The sequence below is a fragment of the Bombina bombina genome, chromosome 2 (assembly GCF_027579735.1).
Source record: "Bombina bombina isolate aBomBom1 chromosome 2, aBomBom1.pri, whole genome shotgun sequence".
Taxonomy (NCBI): Eukaryota; Metazoa; Chordata; class Amphibia; order Anura; family Bombinatoridae; genus Bombina; species Bombina bombina.
The window spans coordinates 795,399,241-795,420,555 of record NC_069500.1 but is presented as its reverse complement, the minus strand read 5'-3'; the positions used below and the strand labels follow the sequence as shown (position 1 = coordinate 795,420,555).

The following is a 21,315-nucleotide window of genomic DNA, read 5'->3' as shown; positions in this document are numbered from 1 at the left end:
CCATTTTAATATCCTTAATGTTAGAAAGTAGAGGTGAGCGCCAGACAGGCTGAGGAGGGGGAAGGAAGCACCAATTGGGCTGAGAGTGCACAGATGAAAAAAATAGCGTTTAAAAACGGTGGTTATGATAATGGTTAAAATTATGGTTAAAATTATAATTATAGAATTTATTCCACACAGTTGTTTAAAATAACAGTGAATTTCTCATAAGACATATACAATAATAACAAATCATGGATCCATGTTACAATAAAGATAAAAATAAAATAAAATTAAGCTGATACACTCAATGAACGGATGATAATGGGATAACTTAATAAGCCTAGTGTCCTATTGTAGAAGGTGCACCATTGGTGCAGTCCAGATTGTGATATATACTCTTAAGGATGTATATAGATGGTCTTTATCCAATCATAGAAATTTTTTGTGTGACAAAAGAAAGTGTCTTAATCTGTGTCCAATATCCAAAAGATGTCCAGTGCTTCAAAAAATGTGATTTAATTGTGATCGCTTGGTGTTGCAAAAAATATATATTCAAAAAATAAAAAATATAAAATACAAAATACAAAAAGTGAAAGTCCTCCAAAAAAAATGTTGTAGCAAAATAAGTAATATCAAAAGTAATCCAAAGTGTCCAATGTGATGTAGTGATTTCTGTGCAATGGAACAGTGACTCAGTGTTGATGCAATATAAAACAAGTTATACTGTGAAAAAACCTGTAAAGAAAACAAACAATACTATAATATATACAAACTGTTCAGTTAATATATCAGTATTAGACTTACTCAAATCAGTCTCCAGGCTCCTGTCGGTCTTAAGTAAGTCCCATCTATTGTGAATGGAATCCCTTATGGTCTCATGTGATGGAGAGAATGTGGTAATGAAGTTTAACTTTTCTTCAGTCGTGTTTTTTCTTTCTTTATGTTTTAGGAGCGAATCTTGGTTACACATGTGGAGTTTCTGTCTCGCCATATTAATATCCTTAATGTCATATAGCCTTTCCTCCAATTTCTTACACATAGCATCCATTTGTTCACTGCAGATTTCTGGTTCGGAATTATTCCTGATTACTCGCGTGAGTTGAGAGGAGATAATGCTTAACTTTTGGTGTTGTGGGTGATAGCTAGAAGCCAGCAGCAGCAAGTTTCTGTCAGTGCTCTTAGTGTATAAAGATGTACCAAATCTGTGTTGTTCAGTTCTGACTTTAAAAATATTTAAATCCAAAAAGTGTATTTGTTCATGATCACATTCCATTTTGAACCTAATAGGGCCTTTGATCTGATTTAATTAAGAGATATAGATAAAAAGAGATAAATTAAGAGATATAGATAAAATATTAAGAGAAATGTTCATTTAAGGATCAGAGGGTATAAAAGTGACAGTATTTATATTAAAAATCAATATTTGGTATTGTGTAATATTTATAAATCCAATCACTGGCTGTATGACATCCACAAATATAATAAAAACTGCAGGCATAATTAGTCACATAATGTTGAAAGTATCCCTTTGAAACTATATCCCCTGGTGAAGAAACATTACATTCAGTACCATGTCTCTATATGTTATATCTATATTAATGACCAATATCATATTTCTTTGTTATATCTTTATTAGTGACCAACATAGAGCCTCTAAAAAATATATCTATTATATGTACACCAATAGTCAGAGAGAGATTTTATCAAAGAGAATGTTTTTGTATTTGAATTATACTCATTATGATAGTTCATAGTTTATTAACTTGGTTAAAGGAAAGAATTATATCCATTCTGTTCATTAAGTCCGTACGGTGTTAGGGTGTTCAGCCAAAATATCCATCGGCATTCGGCTTATAAAAGCATATTCTCTACATTTCCGCCTCTAATTCCAGTCTTGATCACTTGGAGGACCGAAATTTTTAAATCAGGTTTGTTACCGTGTTTGCGGAGATAATGTTTCGCTACTGGCGTCAGAGTATTGCCCCTTTTGTGATCTTTTTCACAGTTTTTAATACTGTTAATGTGTTCACCGAGTCTGACACGGAGTTCCCGTGTCGTGATCCCTACATATCTCATTCCGCATTTGCAAAGTAGCTAGCGCAGAGGTTAGGATTTTTCCCTTGTTTTGGGATTACCACTATCCTGGCCCGTAGAAGGTCCATAGGTATCTCCCTTCCCTCCATGATATGGTTCACAAACACCACTATGTGGGGGATCAATATATCTTTAAATGCTTTATAATATTCCCCTGGGAATCCATCGGGTCCCGGGGCTTTTCAAGGTTTGTTTGTTTTTTTATAGCTGCTAGCACTTCCGCATGGGTGATCTTAGCATTTAATATTCCCCGATACTCTTTAGTTATTGGTTTTATGTTCGCTTTCTGTAAAAAGGAGTCAAATGTTTTCTGCATAAAGGGATTATGCTGTATCTTTTTGTGCCATCATATAATGTGCTGTAGTATTGGGCAAATATGTTAATTTCCTGAGTGTGGGAGGTGATATGACCCTTAGAGTTTTGTATACTTGGTATGGAGAGAGCTTGGTAATTATCCCTGATTCTCTTTGCTAAGTACTTATCGGGCTTATTGGCAAAGATAAAATTGTTTCTCTTGTTAAGTGTGTTCAGTCCACGGGTCATCCATTACTTATGGGATATATTCTCCTCCCCAACAGGAAGTTGCAAGAGGATCACCCAAGCAGAGCTGTTATATAGCTCCTCCCCTCACATGTCATATCCAGTCATTTTCTTGCAACCTAACTAAAGATAGGTCGTTGTGAGAGGTCTGTGGTGTTTTTAAACTTAGTTTATTTCTTCAATCAAAAGTTTGTTATTTTAATGGCACCGGAGTGTGCTGTTTGTTTCTCAGGCAGCATTAGAAGAAGAATCTGCCTGCATTTTCTATGATCTTAGCAGACGTAACTAAGATCCACTGGCTGTTCTCGCACATTCTGAGGAGTGGGGTAGCTTCAGATAATGGGAATAGCATGCGGGGTCCCCCGCAAATGAGGTATGTGCAGTACAATATTTTCTGGGAATGGAATTGACTAAGAAAACACTGCTGTTTACCCGTATTATGTAAATACAGCCTTAAATGCAGTAGTAGCGACTGGTATCAGGCTGATAAATGTATGTGCAGTTGAGTTATTTTCTAGGGACTAGAATTTGACTGAGAAAATACTGTTAATACTGAAATAATGTATAAGCCTTAACTGCAGTAGAAGCGACTGGTAGCAGGCTTAGTGATAACTTTGCATGACATTGAAAAAGTTTGTTTTTAAAACGTTTACTGGTATGTTATTCGTTTTGTGAGGTACTTTGGTGATAAATCTTTTTGGGCATGATTTTTTTCCATATGGCTAACGTATATTTCTGCATAGAAACCGTTATATCAGGTCTCCCACTGTTGTAATGAGTGGGAGGGGCCTTTTTTAGCGCCTTGTTGCGCAGTTAAAATTCTAGCACAGTCTTCCTGCTTTCTTCCTCCTTGATCCAGGACGTCTCTAGAGAGCTCAGGGGTCTTCAAAATTCATTTTTGAGGGAGGTAATCAGTCACAGCAGACCTGTGACAGTGTGTTTGACTGTGATTAAAGCGTTAAATCTTAAATTGATTATCCGTTTTGGGTATTGAGGGGTTAATCATCCTTTTGCTAATGGGTGCAATCCTCTGCTAATTTAATACATTTACTATTAAAAATTGTTTGCTATAACTGAATTAGTTCATTGTTATTCAGCTGTGTTTTTTAAAAGCGCTGCAGCGTTTTTTATATTGCTTGTAAACTTATTGAAAGTAATTTCCAAGCTTGCTAGCTTCATTGCTAGTCTGTTTAAACATGTCTGATACAGAGGAATCTGCTTGTTCATTATGTTTAAAACCCGATGTGAAGCCCAATAGAAATATGTGTACCAATTGTATTGATGTTACTTTAAATAAGTCAGTCTTTACCGGTAAAGAAATTATCACCAGACAACGAGGGGGAAGTTATGCCGTCTAACTCTCCTCACGTGTCAGTACCTTCGCCTCCCGCTCAGGAGGTGTGTGAGATTGTGGCGCCAAGTACATCAAGGCCCTTACAAATCACTTTACATGATATGGCTAATGTTATGAAAGAAGTATTATCTAATCTGCCCGAGTTAAGAGGCAAGCGCGATAGCTCTGGGTTAAGGACAGAGCGCGCCGATGACACGAGAGCCATGTCTGATACTGCGTCACAATTTGCAGAACATGAGGACGGAGAGCTTCATTTTGTGGGTGACGGTTCTGATTCGGGGAGACCGGATTCAGAAATTTCAAATTTTAAATTTAAGCTTGAGAACCTCCGCGTCTTGCTAGGGGAGGTGTTAGCGGCTCTGAATGATTGTGACACGGTGGCAATCCCAGAGAAATTATGTAGACTGGATAAATACTATGCGGTACCGGTGTGTACTGACGTTTTTCCTATACCGAAAAGGCTTACAGAGATTATTAGCAAGGAGTGGGATAGACCTGGTGTGCCCTTTTCCCCTCCTCCGATATTTAGAAAAATGTTCCCTATAAACGCCGCCACACAAGACTTATGGCAGACGGTCCCTAAGGTGGAGGGAGCAGTTTCTACTTTAGCCAAGCGTACCACTATCCCGTTGGAGGATAGTTGTGCTTTCTCAGATCCAATGGATAAAAAATTAGAGGGTTACCTTAAGAAAATGTTTGTTCAACAAGGTTTCATATTACAGCCCCTTGCATGCATTGCGCCTGTCACTGCTGCAGCGGCATTCTGGTTTGAGTCTCTGGAAGAGGCGATTCGCACAGCACCATTGGATGAGACTTTGAGCAGGCTTAGAACGCTTAAGCTAGCTAATGCGTTTGTTTCGGATGCCGTAGTGCATTTAACCAAACTTACGGCTAAGAATTCCGGATTCGCCATCCAGGCGCGCAGAGCGCTATGGCTTAAATCCTGGTCAGCAGATGTGACTTCTAAATCTAAACTTCTGAATATTCCTTTCAAAGGGCAGACCTTATTCGGGCCCGGCTTGAAGGAAATTATTGCTGACATTACTGGAGGTAAGGGCCACACCCTTCCTCAGGACAGGGCCAAATCAAAGGCCAAACAGTCTAATTTTCGTGCCTTTCGTAATTTCAAGGCAGGAGCAGCATCAACTTCCTCCGCTCCAAAACAGGAAGGAACTACTGCTCGTTACAGACAGGGTTGGAAAGGCAACCAGTCATGGAACAAGGGCAAGCAGGCCAGAAAGCCTACTTCCGCCCCTAAGACAGCATGAAGACAGGGCCCCCTTTCCGGAGACGGATCTAGTGGGGGGCAGACTTTCTCTCTTCGCCCAGGCTTGGGCAAGAGATGTCCAGGATCCCTGGACGTTGGAGATCATATCTCAGGGATACCTTCTGGACTTCAAAACTTTTCCTCCACAAGGGAGGTTTCATCTGTCAAGGTCATCAACAAACCTAGTAAAGAAAGAGGCATTTCTACAATGTGTACAAGACCTCTTAGTGATGGGAGTGATCCACCCAGTTCCGCGAACGGAACAAGGGCAAGGTTTTTACTCAAATCTGTTTGTGGTTCCCAAAAAAGAGGGAGCCTTCAGGACAATCTTAGACCTAAAGATCTTAAACAAATTCCTAAGGGTTCCATCGTTCAAGATGGAAACCATTCGAACCATCCTACCCATGATCCAAGAGGGTCAGTATATGACCACAGTGGACTTAAAGGATGCCTACCTTCACATACCGATTCACAAAGATCATTATCGGTACCTAAGGTTTGCCTTTCTAGACAGGCATTACCAGTTTGTAGCTCTTCCCTTCGGGTTAGCTACGGCTCCGAGAATTTTTACAAAATTTTTACTAAGACCGCGAGGCATAGCGGTGGCTCCGTACCTAGACGACATTCTGATACAAGCGTCAAGTTTTCAAAATGCAAAGTCTCATACAGAGATAGTTCTAGCATTTCTGAGGTCGCATGGGTGGAAAGTGAACATGGAAAAGAGTTCTCTGTTTCCACTCACAAGGGTTCCCTTCCTAGGGACTCTTATAGATTCTGTAGAGATGAAGATTTACCTGACGGAGTCCAGGTTATCAAAAATTCTCAATGCTTGCCGTGTTCTTCATTCCATTCCAAGCCCATCAGTAGCTCAGTGCATGGAAGTAATCGGCTTAATGGTCGCGGCAATGGACATAGTGCCATTTGCGCGCCTGCATCTCAGACCGCTGCAATTATGCATGCTAAGTCAGTGGAATGGGGATTACTCAGATCTGTCCCCTTTACTGAATCTGGACCAGGAGACCAGAGATTCTCTTCTCTGGTGGTTGTCTCGGGTTCATCTGTCCAAAGGAATGACCTTTCGCAGACCAGATTGGACGATTGTAACAACAGATGCCAGCCTACTAGGCTGGGGCGCAGTCTGGAACTCCCTAAAGGCTCAGGGGTCGTGGACTCAGGAGAAACTCCTTCCAATAAACATTCTGGAATTAAGAGCAATATTCAATGCTCTTCTAGCTTGGCCTCAGTTAGCAACACTGAGGTTCATCAGGTTTCAGTCGGACAACATCACGACTGTAGCTTACATCAATCATCAAGGAGGAACCAGGAGTTCCCTAGCGATGTTAGAAGTCTCAAAGATAATTCGCTGGGCACAGTCTCACTCTTGCCACCTGTCAGCGATCTACATCCCAGGCGTGTAGAACTGGGAGGCGGACTTTCTAAGTCGCCAGACCTTTCATCCGGGGGAGTGGGAACTTCATCCGGAGATATTTGCTCAACTGATTCTTCGTTGGGGCGAACCGGAACTGGATCTCATGGCATCTCGCCAGAACGCCAAGCTTCCGTGCTACGGATCCAGGTCCAGGGACCCGGCAGCGGTGCTGATAGATGCACTAGCAGCCCCTTGGGTTTTCAACATGGCTTATGTGTTTCCACCGTTTCCGTTACTGCCTCGACTGATTGCCAAGATCAAACAGGAGAGAGCATCGGTGATTCTGATAGCGCCTGCGTGGCCACGCAGGACCTGGTATGCAGACCTAGTGGACATGTCGTCCTGTCCACCATGGTCTCTGCCTCTGAGGCAGGACCTTCTAATTCAGGGTCCTTTCAACCATCCAAACCTAATTTCTCTGAGGCTGACTGCATGGAGATTGAACGCTTGATTCTATCGAAGCGTGGTTTCTCGGAGTCGGTTATTGATACATTAATACAGGCTCGGAAACCTGTGACCAGAAAAATTTACCATAAGATATGGCGTAAATATTTATATTGGTGTGAATCCAATAGTTACTCATGGAGTAAGGTTAGGATTCCTAGGATATTGTCTTTTCTACAAGAGGGTTTAGAAAAGGGTTTATCCGCTAGTTCGCTAAAGGGACAGATTTCTGCTCTGTCTATTCTTTTACACAAGCGTCTGGCAGAGAATCCAGACGTCCAGGCTTTTTGTCAGGCTTTGACTAGGATTAAGCCTGTGTTTAAGACTGTTGCTCCTCCGTGGAGCTTAAACTTGGTTCTTCAAGTTCTTCAGGGTGTTCCGTTTGAACCACTTCATTCCATTGATATTAAACTTTTATCTTGGAAAGTTCTGTTTTTGATGGCTATTTCCTCGGCTCGAAGAGTTTCTGAGTTATCTGCCTTACATTGTGATTCTCCTTATCTGATCTTTCATTCAGGCAAGGTAGTCCTGCGTACTAAACCTGGGTTTTTACCTAAGGTTGTTTCTAACAGGAATATCAATCAAGAGATTGTTGATCCATCATTATGTCCTAATCCTCCTTCAAAGAAGGAACGTCTTTTGCATAATCTAGACGTGGTCCGTGCCCTGAAGTTCTACTTACTGGCAACTAAAGATTTTCGGCAAACTTCTTCTCTGTTTGTCGTTTACTCTGGACAGAGGAGAGGTCAAAAGGCTTCGGCTACCTCTCTCTCTTTTTGGCTTCGTAGCATAATACGTTTAGCCTATGAGACTGCTGGACAGCAGCCTCCTGAAAGAATTACAGCTCATTCCACTAGAGCTATGGCTTCCACCTGGGCCTTTAAGAATGAGGCCTCTGTTGAACAGATTTGCAAGGCTGCAACTTGGTCTTCACTTCATACTTTTTCCAAATTTTACAAATTTGACACTTTTGCTTCTTCGGAGGCTGTTTTTGGGAGAAAGGTTCTTCAGGCAGTGGTTCCTTCTGTTTAATGTTCCTGCCTTGTCCCTCCCATCATCCGTGCACTTTAGCTTTGGTATTGGTATCCCATAAGTAATGGGTGACCCGTGGACTGAACACACTTAACAAGAGAAAACATAATTTATGCTTACCTGATAAATTTATTTCTCTTGTAGTGTGTTCAGTCCACGGCCCGCCCTGTCTTTTTTGAGGCAGGTTCTAAATTTTAAATTATAACTCCAGTCACCACTGCACCCTATAGTTTCTCCTTTCTCGTCTTGTTTCGGTCGAATGACTGGATATGACGTGAGGGGAGGAGCTATATAACAGCTCTGCTTGGGTGATCCTCTTGCAACTTCCTGTTGGGGAGGAGAATATATCCCATAAGTAATGGATGACCCGTGGACTGAACACACTACAAGAGAAATAAATTTATCAGGTAAGCATAAATTGTTTTTCAGTCTGTGTATTTAGACCCCTTGCATTATGCGAGAACAAAATAATCTTAGGTAGTGTCATTATAACGGGTGTGTCTATTCTGCTTCATCTCCCTACTCTTAGGAGTGTGTCTCTGGGACTGCCTGGGCAATATGCGGCAAAAGGATTTTCCTAGCTTTGGTGTAGGCATCTGTGGCATTTCTACTTCTCTGCTCCAGCAGTAAGATTTATTGAATAGAACGTGTCATTTAAAACAACATTCTAATGTTCAGATGTGGCTGAAAGAGGAGGCCCATTTATGTTTCTTTCATGTAATTGGCAAGAGTCCATGAGCTAGTGACGTATGGGATATGCAATCCTACCAGGAGGGGCAAAGTTTCCCAAACCTCAAAATGCCTATAAATACACCCCTCACCACACCCACAATTCAGTTTTACAAACTTTGCCTCCTATGGAGGTGGTGAAGTAAAGTTTGTGCTAAGATTTCTACTTTGACATGCGCTTCTCAGCATTGTTGAAGCCCGATTCCTCTGAGTACAACGAATGTCAGAGGGAAGTGAAGGGAGTATCACCTATTGAATGCTATGATTTCCCTAACAGGGGTCTATTTCATAGGTTCTATGTTATTGGTCGTAGAGATTCATCTCCTACCTCCCTTTTCAGATCGACGATATACTCTTATACCATTACCTCTACTGATAACTGTTTCAGTACTGGTTTGGCTATCTGCTATATGTGGATGGGTGTCTTTCGGTAAGTATGTTTTTTATTACTTAAGACACCTCATCTATGGTTTGGCACTTTATGCATTTATATAAAGTTCTAAATATATGTATTGTACTTATTTTTGCCATGAGTCAGGTTCATGTATTTCCTTCTGCAGACTGATGGCGCCAAAACATTTTCAGTTACGTTGTGCGTCATACTTGGCGCCAAATTTTTTCATTCATTTAATACCCCATTGATGTTTGCCTCTTGCCTTTTTCTTTGTCAGAGGACTATGCTATTTGCATTTCTTCTCATTCAGGAAACTGTCATATAAGGAAATTGATAATTTCTCCAACATAGGTGTGTCCGGTCCACGGCGTCATCCTTACTTGTGGGATATTCTCTTCCCCAACAGGAAATGGCAAAGAGCCCAGCAAAGCTGGTCACATGATCCCCCCTAGGCTCCGCCTTCCCCAGTCATTCTCTTTGCCGTTGCACAGGCAACATCTCCACGGAGATGGCTTAGAGTTTTTTGGTGTTTAAATGTAGTTTTATTCTTCAATAAAGAGTTTGTTATTTTAAAATAGTGCTGGTATGTACTATTTACTCTGAAACAGAAAATAGATGAAGATTTCTGTTTGTAAGAGGAAGATGATTTTAGCAACCGTTACTAAAATCGATGGCTGTTTCCACACAGGACTGTTGAGATGAAGTAACTTCAGTTGGGGGAAACAGTGTGCAGACTTTGCTGCTTGAAGTATGACACATTTCTAACAAGACTTGGTAATGCTGGAAGCTGTCATTTTCCCTATGGGATCCGGTAAGCCATTTTATTAATAAGATATAAAGGGCTTCACAAGGGCTTTAAAGACTGGTAGACATTTTTCTGGGCTAAAACGATTATTTTATAAGCTTGTTTAATAGTTTATTGCCTTGAGGAGTTATTTTAATCTTGGGAATTTTGTTAAAAAAACGGCAGGCACTGTATTGGACACCTTTTTCACTGGGGTCCTTCTCTAATCATAGGCAGAGCCTCAGTTTCGCGCCACTAATGCACAGTTGTTTTTGGGAAGCAAGGCATGCAGATGCATGTGTGAGGAGCTCTGATACACAGAAAAAGTTTGCTGAAGGCGTCATTTGGTATCGTATTCCCCTCTGGGCTTGGTTGGGTCTCAGCAAAGCAGATACCAGGGACTGTATAGGGGTTAAATACAAAAACGGCTCCGGTTCCGTTATTTTAAGAGTTAAAGCTTTCAAATTTGGTGTGCAATACTTTTAAGGCTTTAAGACACTGTGGTGAAATTTTGGTGAATTTTGAACAATTCCTTCATACTTTTTCGCATATTCAGTAATAAAGTGTGTTCAGTTTAAAATTTAAAGTGACAGTAACGGTTTTATTTTAAAACGTTTTTTGTACTTTGTTATAAAGTTTATGCCTGTTTAACATGTCTGAACCATCAGATAGACTATGTTCTGTATGTGAGGAAGCCAAGGTTCCTTCTCATTTAAATAGATGTGATGCATGTGACAAACAATTTAGAGAAAATGATGCCCAAGATGATTCCTCAAGTGAGGGGAGTAAGCATGGTACTGCATCATCCCCTTCTGTGTCTACACCAGTCTTGCCCACACAAGAGGCCCCTAGTACATCTAGTGCGCCAATTCTTCTTACTATGCAACAATTAACGGCTGTAATGGATAATTCTATTAAAAACATTTTAGCCAAAATGCCCACTTATCAGCGAAAGCGCGACTGCTCTGTTTTAGATACTGAAGAGCATGAGGGCGCTGATGATAATGGTTCTGACATGCCCTTACACCAGTCTGAAGGGGCCAGGGAGGTTTTGTCTGAGGGAGAAATTTCAGATTCAGGAAAAATTTCTCAACAAGCTGAACCTGATGTTATTACATTCAAATTTAAATTGGAGCATCTCCGCGCTCTGCTTAAGGAGGTGTTATCTACTCTGGATGATTGTGACAATTTGGTCATCCCAGAGAAATTATGTAAGATGGACAAGTTCCTAGAGGTCCCGGTGCCCCCCGAAGCTTTTCCTATACCCAAGCGGGTGGCGGATATTGTAAACAAAGAATGGGAAAGGCCCGGAATACCTTTTGTCCCTCCCCCTATATTTAAGAAATGCATTGTTCCTGTTACTACAGCAGCGTGTTTCTGGTTTGATGAACTAGAAAAGTCGCTAGATAAAGATACCTCTTATGAGGAGATTATGGACAGAATTCATGCTCTTAAATTGGCTAACTCTTTTACTTTAGACGCTACCTTGCAATTAGCTAGATTAGCGGCGAAAAATTCAGGGTTTGCTATTGTGGCGCGCAGAGCGCTTTGGCTAAAGTCTTGGTCAGCGGATGCGTCATCCAAGAACAAATTGCTTAACATTCCTTTCAAGGGGAAAACGCTGTTTGGCCCTGACTTGAAAGAGATTATTTCAGATATCACTGGGGGAAAGGGCCACGCCCTTCCTCAGGATAGGTCTTTCAAGGCTAAAAATAAACCTAATTTTCGTCCCTTTCGCAGAAACGGACCAGCCTCAAGTTCTACATCCTCTAAGCAAGAGGGTAATACGTCTCAAACCAAGCCAGCCTGGAGGCCAATGCAAGGCTGGAACAAAGGTAAGCAGGCCAAGAAACCTGCCACTGCTACCAAGACAGCATGAGATGTTGGCCCCCGATCCGGGACCGGATCTGGTGGGGGGCAGACTTTCTCTCTTCGCTCAGGCATGGGCAAGAGATGTTCTGGATCCTTGGGCCCTAGAAATAGTCTCCCAAGGTTATCTTCTGGAATTCAAGGAGCTACCCCCAAGGGGAAGGTTCCACAGGTCTCAATTGTCTTCAGACCACATAAAAAGACAGGCATTCTTACATTGTGTAGAAGACCTGTTAAAAATGGGAGTGATTCATCCTGTTCCATTAAGAGAACAAGGGATGGGATTCTACTCCAATCTGTTCATAGTTCCCAAAAAAGAGGGAACATTCAGACCAATCTTAGATCTTAAACAAATTTCTCAGGGTTCCATCGTTCAAAATGGAAACCATTCGAACAATTCTTCCTACCATCCAGGAAGGTCAATTCATGACCACGGTGGAGTTAAAGGATGCGTATCTACATATTCCTATCCACAAGGAACATCATCGGTTCCTAAGGTTCGCCTTTCTGGACAAGCATTACCAGTTTGTGGCACTTCCATTCGGATTAGCCACTGCTCCAAGAATTTTCACAAAGGTACTAGGGTCCCTTCTAGCGGTGCTAAGGCCAAGGGGCATTGCAGTAGTACCTTACTTGGACGACATACTGATTCAAGCGTCGTCTCTGCCACAAGCAAAGGCTCATACGGACATTGTCCTAGCCTTTCTCAGATCTCACGGGTGGAAAGTGAACGTAGAAAAAAGTTCTCTTTCTCCGTCAACAAGAGTTCCCTTCTTGGGAACAATAATAGACTCCTTAGAAATGAAGATTTTTCTGACAGAGGCCAGAAAATCAAAACTTCTAAGCTCTTGTCAAGTACTTCATTCTGTTCTTCTTCCTTCCATAGCGCAGTGCATGGAAGTAATAGGTTTGATGGTTGCGGCAATGGACATAGTTCCTTTTGCGCAGATTCATCTAAGACCATTACAACTGTGCATGCTCAGACAGTGGAATGGGGATTATACAGACTTGTCTCCGACGATCCAAGTAGATCAGAGGACCAGAGATTCACTCCGTTGGTGGCTGACCCTGGACAACCTGTCACAAGGGATGAGCTTCCGCAGACCAGAGTGAATCATTGTCACGACCGACGCCAGTCTGGTGGGCTGGGGCGCGGTCTGGGAACCCCTGAAAGCTCAGAGTCTTTGGTCTCAGGAAGAATCTCTTCTGCCGATAAACATTCTGGAACTGAGAGCGATATTCAATGCTCTCAAGGCTTGGCCTCAGCTTGCAAAGGCCAAATTCATAAGGTTTCAATCAGACAACATGACGACTGTTGCGTATATCAACCATCAGGGGGGAACAAGGAGTTCCCTGGCGATGGAAGAAGTGACCAAAATAATTCAATGGGCGGAGAATCACTCCTGCCACTTGTCTGCAATCCACATCCCAGGAGTGGAAAATTGGGAAGCGGATTTTCTGAGTCGTCAGACATTTCATCCGGGGGAGTGGGAACTCCATCCGGAAATTTTTGCCCAATTAATTCAATTGTGGGGCATTCCAGACATGGATCTGATGGCGTCTCGTCAGAACTTCAAGGTTCCTTGCTACGGGTCCAGATCCAGGGATCCCAAGGCGGCTCTAGTGGATGCACTAGTAGCACCTTGGACCTTCAACCTAGCTTATGTGTTCCCACCATTTCCTCTCATTCCCAGGCTGGTAGCCAGGATCAAACAGGAGAGGGTATCGGTGATCTTGATAGCTCCTGCGTGGCCACGCAGGACTTGGTATGCAGACCTGGTGAATATGTCATCGGCTCCACCATGGAAGCTACCTTTGAGACAGGACCTTCTTGTTCCAGGTCCGTTCCAACATCCGAATCTGGCCTCACTCCAACTGACTGCTTGGAGATTGAACGCTTGATTTTATCAAAGCGAGGGTTCTCAGACTCTGTCATTGATACTCTTGTTCAGGCTAGAAAGCCTGTAACTAGAAAAATCTACCATAAAATATGGAAAAAATATATCTGTTGGTGTGAATCTAAAGGATTCTCATGGAACAAGATAAAAATTCCTAAGATTCTATCCTTTCTTCAAGAGGGTTTGGAGAAAGGATTATCTGCAAGTTCTTTGAAGGGACAGATTTCTGCTTTATCTGTTTTACTTCATAAAAAGCTGGCGGCTGTGCCAGATGTTCAAGCTTTTGTTCAGGCTCTGGTTAGAATCAAGCCTGTTTACAAACCTTTGACTCCTCCTTGGAGTCTCAATTTAGTTCTTTCAGTTCTTCAAGGGGTTCCGTTTGAACCCTTACATTCCGTAGATATTAAGTTATTATCTTGGAAAGTTTTGTTTTTGGTTGCAATTTCTTCTGCTAGAAGAGTTTCAGAGTTATCTGCTCTGCAGTGTTCTCCTCCTTATCTGGTGTTCCATGCAGATAAGGTGGTTTTGCGTACTAAACCTGGTTTTCTTCCGAAAGTTGTTTCTAACAAAAATATTAACCAGGAGATAGTTGTGCCTTCTTTGTGTCCGAATCCAGTTTCAAAGAAGGAACGTTTGTTGCACAATTTGGATGTAGTTCGTGCTCTAAAATTCTATTTAGAGGCTACAAAGGATTTCAGACAAACATCTTCCTTGTTTGTTGTTTATTCTGGTAAAAGGAGAGGTCAAAAAGCAACTTCTACCTCTCTCTCTTTTTGGCTTAAAAGCATCATCCGATTGGCTTATGAGACTGCCGGACGGCAGCCTCCTGAAAGAATCACAGCTCACTCCACTAGGGCTGTGGCTTCCACATGGGCCTTCAAGAACGAGGCTTCTGTTGATCAGATATGTAAGGCAGCGACTTGGTCTTCACTGCACACTTTTACCAAATTTTACAAGTTTGATACTTTTGCTTCTTCTGAGGCTATTTTTGGGAGAAAGGTTTTGCAAGCCGTGGTGCCTTCTATCTAGGTGACCTGATTTGCTCCCTCCCATCATCCGTGTCCTAAAGCTTTGGTATTGGTTCCCACAAGTAAGGATGACGCCGTGGACCGGACACACCTATGTTGGAGAAAACAGAATTTATGCTTACCTGATAAATTACTTTCTCCAACGGTGTGTCCGGTCCACGGCCCGCCCTGTTTTTTTTAATCAGGTCTGATGAATTATTTTCTCTAACTACAGTGACCACGGTATCATATGATTTCTCCTATGCATATTCCTCCTTTACGTCAGTCGAATGACTGGGGAAGGCGGAGCCTAGGAGGGATCATGTGACCAGCTTTGCTGGGCTCTTTGCCATTTCCTGTTGGGGAAGAGAATATCCCACAAGTAAGGATGACGCCGTGGACCGGACACACCGTTGGAGAAAGTAATTTATCAGGTAAGCATAAATTCTGTTTTTCCTCCCAGAGGCAGGTTTCTTCTCTCAAGATTATCTGTAGATCAGATAGAGAGAGGCATTCTTAAATTGTATGAAGGATCTTTTTGCTCTGGGAGTTATAGCTCCAGTTCCTCTGCAGGGTCTGGGATTTTATTCAAATCGGTTTGTGGTTCCCAAGAAAGAGGGGACTTTCAGACCTATTTTAGACCTAACTTCTTTAAACAAGTTCCTCAGAGTACCGTCCTTCAAGATGGAGACTATACGTTCCATTCTTCCTTTGGTTCAAGAGAATCAGTTTATGACAACCATATACTTAAAGGATGCGTACCTTCATGTTCCCATTCACTGGGATCATCACATGTTTCTAAGGTTTGCTTTATTAGACAATCATTTTTCAGTTTGTGGTTCTTCCATTCGGGCTTGCCACAGCTCCCATAATTTTCTCAAAGGTCCTGGTGGCTCTTTTGGCAGTGATCCGGTCTCGGGGCATTGCCATAGCGCCCTATCTGGACGACATTCTGGTTCAGGCGCCGTCTTTTCAACAAGCAAACTCTCATACGGAGGTCTTGTTGTCTTTTCTTCGCTCCCACGGTTGGAAGGTGAATCTGGGAAAGAGTTCCGATTCCAGCCACAAGAGTAGTGTTTTTAGGGACCATATTAGACTCCCTACTAATGAAGATATTTCTGACAGAGGTCAGAAAAACAAAGATCTTTGGCTCTTGTCTTGTCCTTCAGTCCTCTCCCCGGCCGTCAGTGGCTCTACGTATGGAGGTAATTGGTCTGATGGTAGCTTCCATGGACATCATTCAGTTAGCTCGTGTCCATCTCAGACCTCTGCAGTTATGCATGTTAAGGCAATGGAACGGGGACTATGCGGATCTGTCTCTGCAAATAGTTCTGGATCAGACGACAAGGGACTCTTCTGTGGTAGTTGTCTCAGGAACACCTCTCCCAGGGAACTTGCTTTCGCAGACCACCTTGGGTGATCGTGACCACGGATGCCAGCCTTCTAAGTTGGGGAGCAACTTGGGGGTCATTGAAGACTCTGGGTCTTTGCACTCAGGAGGGGTCTGTTCTCCCTATAAAGATTCTAGAACTGAGAGCGATTTTCAATGCTCTACTGGCCTGGCCTGGCCTCAGCCTTAGCCCGGTTTATCAGGTTCCAGTCAGACAACATAAAATCGGTGGCGTACATCAACCTCCAGGGGGGAACTCAGAGTTCCTTGGCCAGGATAATCCGGTGGGCGGAGTCTCACAATTTGTCTTTCTGCAATCCACATTCCAGGAGTGGACAATTGGGAGGCAGATTTTCTGAGCGGACAGACCTTTCATCCGGGGGAGTGGGAACTCCATCCGGAACTATTTTCCAGTTTAATCCTCAATTGGGGGCAGCCAGAACTGGATCTTATGGCCTTTTCGACAGAATGCCAAGCTTCTGAGGTACGGCTCGAGGTCAAGGGATCCACAGGCTTTCTTGATAGATGCTCTGGCGGTCCCTTGGAATTTCAGTCTAGCTTGCATATTGCCTCCATTCGCTCTCCTGCCAAGAGTAATTTCTCAGATCAAGCAGGAAAGTGATTCTCATAGTGCCGGCGTGGCCTCGCAGGATCTGGTATGCAGATCTAGTGGAAATGGATCGTGGTTCCTTCTTTGTGGAAGATGATGTGCGTGCTTTGAAGTTTTATCTTCAGGCGACTAAGGTTTTTTGTCAGTCTTCTGCTTTGTTTGTTTTTCTGGGAAGCGCAAGGGTCAGAAAGCTAAGGCTACTTCTCTTTGGGTAAGGAGTATTATTTGTTTGGTCTATGAGACTTCTGGACAGCAACCTCCTGAGAGAATCACTGCTCATTCCACGAGGGCTGTTTCTTCTTCCTGGGCATTTAAAAATGAAGCTTCTGTGGAACCGTTTTGCAAGGCTTCAACTTGGTCCACTTTGCATACGTTTTCGAAGTTTTATAAATTTTATACTTTTGCCTCGGCTGAGGCTTCTTTTGGGAGAAGGGTTCTTCAGGCAGTGGTGCCTTCTGTTTAGGTCTGTCTTGTCCCTCCCTTATCTGTGTCCTCTAGCTTGGGTATTGATTCCCACTAGTAATTGATGATTCTGTGGACTCGCCATATCTTAGGAAAGAAAACATAATTTATGCTCACCTATAAATTTATTTCCGGAGTCCACAGCCCACCCTTTATTTAAGACAGTTATTTTTTCTAAAACCTCAGGCACCTCTACTCTTTTTTGTTATATTCTTTTTCCATTTTTCCTTTGGCTGAATGACTGGGGATTATGGGTAAGGGAAGTGAAGTGCTCTTTGCCGCCTCCTGCTGGCCAGGAGTGATATTTCCACTAGTAATTGATTCCGTGGACTCACCATATCCGGAAATAAATAAATGTATCAGGTAAGCATAAATTATGTTTTTCAGACATAGAGCTTCATTTTAGTTATTGTCTCCAAAGACACTGCTACAAAATATTAGGTTAAGAGTACAAATATTTTTGTCAGTGCCATTATCGTCATTTTTTTAAAGTAATATGTGAAGTCATAAATCAAGAGAAGTGTTTGTTCTATTACATTTCAAATAAAGAAAGGTGGATACCAAATACTTTTGTCAATTTTTACTTGGTTTATAGATAAATTAGGTGTTTTTTAAAAAAAAAAAAATATGGAAGGGTACCAATACTTTCTGCCACATCTGTACTTCTATTATCAGTTTTGCTTAGTTATTTTGGTATCCTTTGTTTAAAAGTAATCTTAGGTGATCTGAGGAGCATTCACGTGTCTTTAGCCATCTGGCAGCAGTGTTTGCTACAGTGTGAAATACAAAGTAGCAAACTGCTGCCATAGAGTAATATACTTTTTTTGTTTATTTGCTATAAAGACAACTTCTCTCTCAGTTCACTATTATCTGGTGGGGGGGAATCTATCAAATAAAACTGCTTTAGCACAGTGTTGAGAAATTGATCAGTTGGTATTTCTCATGGATGAACTAATATGCTTAGAGGGAAGTAACAGAGTTATAGATTAAAGGGACATAATGTTATGTGCTAAATCACTTGAAAGTAATGTGGCAAAACTGGAAAAAGATGTCAAGAAAATATCACCTGAACACATCTATGTAAAAAAGGAAGATATTTTACCTCATTTCTTCAGCTCCCCAGAGTATGTGCTGTGTAAACCGTTATACTTCAGCTGTTGTCCAGCTACAGGTTGAAAAAAAAAGTCTTTGCTGTGATCTCATGAGATTTCACTGAAATATCCTGAGATTTCATAGAACTTTAAACTGAATAGGGAAATATCATGACACTGCCTGCACATGACAGATGCACACGCTCCCTTGCAAGTCCTGGGACGAGCATCCTGACTGGCTGCTTAAAGTCTCTTTACAGTGAGGGATGTAATTATCTTTTTTACGTAGAGATGTTCAGGTGATATTTTCTAGTCAGCTTTTTACAGCTATGTTGCATCACTTTCATGTGCTTTAACATTTGGGTATCATGGCCCTTTAAATCATAGCCCTCCAAATGTGAAACGCATACACTGGATGTTACCTTGCATGCTGTCTAAAAATGAATGTTTATTCTCATTATTTATTTCCCTGTGAATTAATGAGATGCATTTCTTTTAATTTCTTAGGTTGAAGACGAGCTAAGCCTGCGTGGAACTTAGTTCATCCACATTTTATTCTGAGTAATAAAAAATAAAACGGATACCTGTTTTCCACTGCTAAAACTGAAGCACCACTGTGAGAGCAACAGGAGAGAGAGGCACGAGAGAGGGATAAAAAAATATCGAGAGCAAGAGAGAAAGCGAGTGAGACCACTGCAAGCACACTGAGACGAGGAGAACGGCAGAAGAGCAGGCTGTACATCAGAGGAGCCACATAAGCATCAATGGTTTTGGTAGTAAGAGGGGGGTAATTATCATGAAGTTGACCTGATGAAAGGCCAACTAAGCCTCTGTCCCCACCATAGCTTTGGCAAGTACACATCCCAAACTGTTCTTTGGGAGTCATTTTATCCAAGCTGGAGGAAAGCGATACCTTATCTCAGTTGTTGTTTTTTTTTTTTTTTGTTGTTTTTTTTATGTGGGCTCCAGTAAATGAGTCTTTTAATCCAAAAAGAATTACAGTATTGCTGAGCATTTGGAGAGGTCTGCTTCAAGATGCAGGTTTGATTTCCAAACTGGCTTCGATTTACGAACAGATGGTGATAATACCCTTCCACATAAGGTTTTCACTACTGGACAGTTTATAGAAAATATTTCTAGATCTAAAGAATGCTGGATTTTTCCAGATTATAATTGCGGTGGGTCTGAAAGTTGACGTAAAGCATTGTGAGCTTGTATGTTAGAAATGCCGCCATTAGCAGGGAGTTTCAACGTTAATATCCAGCATACATAATGACTAGCCTCTCTTTCCTAAAGCAGTGTAGCAGAGCAATGGAGTATAAAAACTCCCTTAAAGAGAGGGGTTTTTCAGTGTTTTTCTGTATGCTTTGATTGGCTACTGTCTGGACTGTACTCCACAAAATAAACCAATCTTTGTTTAGAGTAATTATATGCTTAAAAAGGGACTGGATTCCTCTGCCCTTCGGCACCCACCCATCAGAGAAAGACTAAAGCCAGCCTGATGTCAACTCCCCTCCCAGCAAAGGATGTTGTCGTGGAAATTGGGGATTATATAGGTTTGAAAGTAAAGTTTTTTTTCTCAATAGTTTTTGATACAGGTCAACAAGGAAATGAAGCAGGCAGTGTGGAAGGTGGCACACAGTCATTGTATATGACTGGAAGCATATTTGGTACTTTTTGTAGAGGACTGAATGGAACTGGCCTTAAGTCATTCCATGCAAGGAATCAAGTTTATTACCTACAACTTCATTACTTTTGAAAACATAGTTGTAGAGATGTACTAGAGCAAAGCAATCCAGTTTCAAAAAAAAAAATCCAGTTATCATAGTTTGTTAAATGTTAGCTTTGCCAGACTTTAGCTTCTAATGCTTTGTTTGGCCACCTTTTTTAAATGTAAAAGCAAAATAAAAAAATACTCTCACTGTCCTGTTTAAGAGCCAACTACTCAGTTTGTTTTTATTTCAAGTGGCCTTAACTTTTGGAACTTCAACTAAACTTTTTTTCCAAATTATTTTAGAGATATACCCAGTAAATGAACAAAGTAACATTTCATCATAATACAAATATATATACTTTTCTTTGTGCATTACTTGATTGAAAACAAGTTATGAAAGCGATATCGAACTAACATTCCCTGTTTATGTAGATATCCTGCAGCTTCCAAATGAAGTCATCTCAGAAATTAAGCACATTTTGTAGCTGCTATTGTCCTGTTCAGGCGTTTACCGTGCAATCTATACATGAGACTCTGGCCACCTTCCTGTAAGATGGACTTTTTATTTATTAACATTGCCGAAGGGCTGTTTTTAATTTTTTTCCCTTCCCTATACCCATATGAATAGATTCTGTAGATAAGTGAATAGCTATGTATAACCCTATTTGTGCAATTCTCATGGAGTAATATAACCTCCCTTCATCATAGGCTGAAATGCTTCTGCTAGCTATTTTCAGTTTTTCCTGTAGCAGTTCTGATTTTTAAATATTAATGTTTGTGCTAGCACGATCTATTCTCCTTTTTGGTTTGTCAAAAATTGTTTTAAATCTATTCGTCATGAATAAAATGATTAATAAACAGTTCTTGAACTCATTTGTCTACATTTTTTATTTTGATTTTTAAATTTGAGGCGAATAAAATTATTGGTAATGCTGGTCTAATTTAGTGCAAGAACATAAATCAAGGCTTTATGGCGATTATATGTGTAAATTGGTTTCGCAAACACTTATAGGGCAAAACATAATCTTCACACAGTCCCACTTTTCACAGCCTCAGTTTAATGGTTGGGTGAGTCTGTAGGTAGACAATAGTGCAGCTGTGCTCCCTTTAGGGTTGTGCCAGAACTGATTCTAAAGAACAATAAATCCTGGGCATTCATGTACTGATTCAGAGTTTAAAAAAAAAAAATCTTCCATGAAAACACATGAATAAAGATTACATTTTA

At 41.4% G+C, this 21,315-nt stretch overlaps 1 protein-coding gene across 1 annotated transcript in view; it reads left to right on the top strand.

The window, feature by feature from the left end:
- UPF1 (UPF1 RNA helicase and ATPase) overlaps positions 1-20,963 on the top strand; it is a 526,107-nt gene extending 505,144 nt beyond the window's left edge. Inside the window, exon 24 of the mRNA XM_053700065.1 lies at positions 18,884-20,963. The gene's annotated coding sequence lies outside the window, so the exon portion shown is untranslated. The remainder of the gene's footprint in view (positions 1-18,883) is intronic.
- Positions 20,964-21,315: the final 352 nt, after the last annotated feature.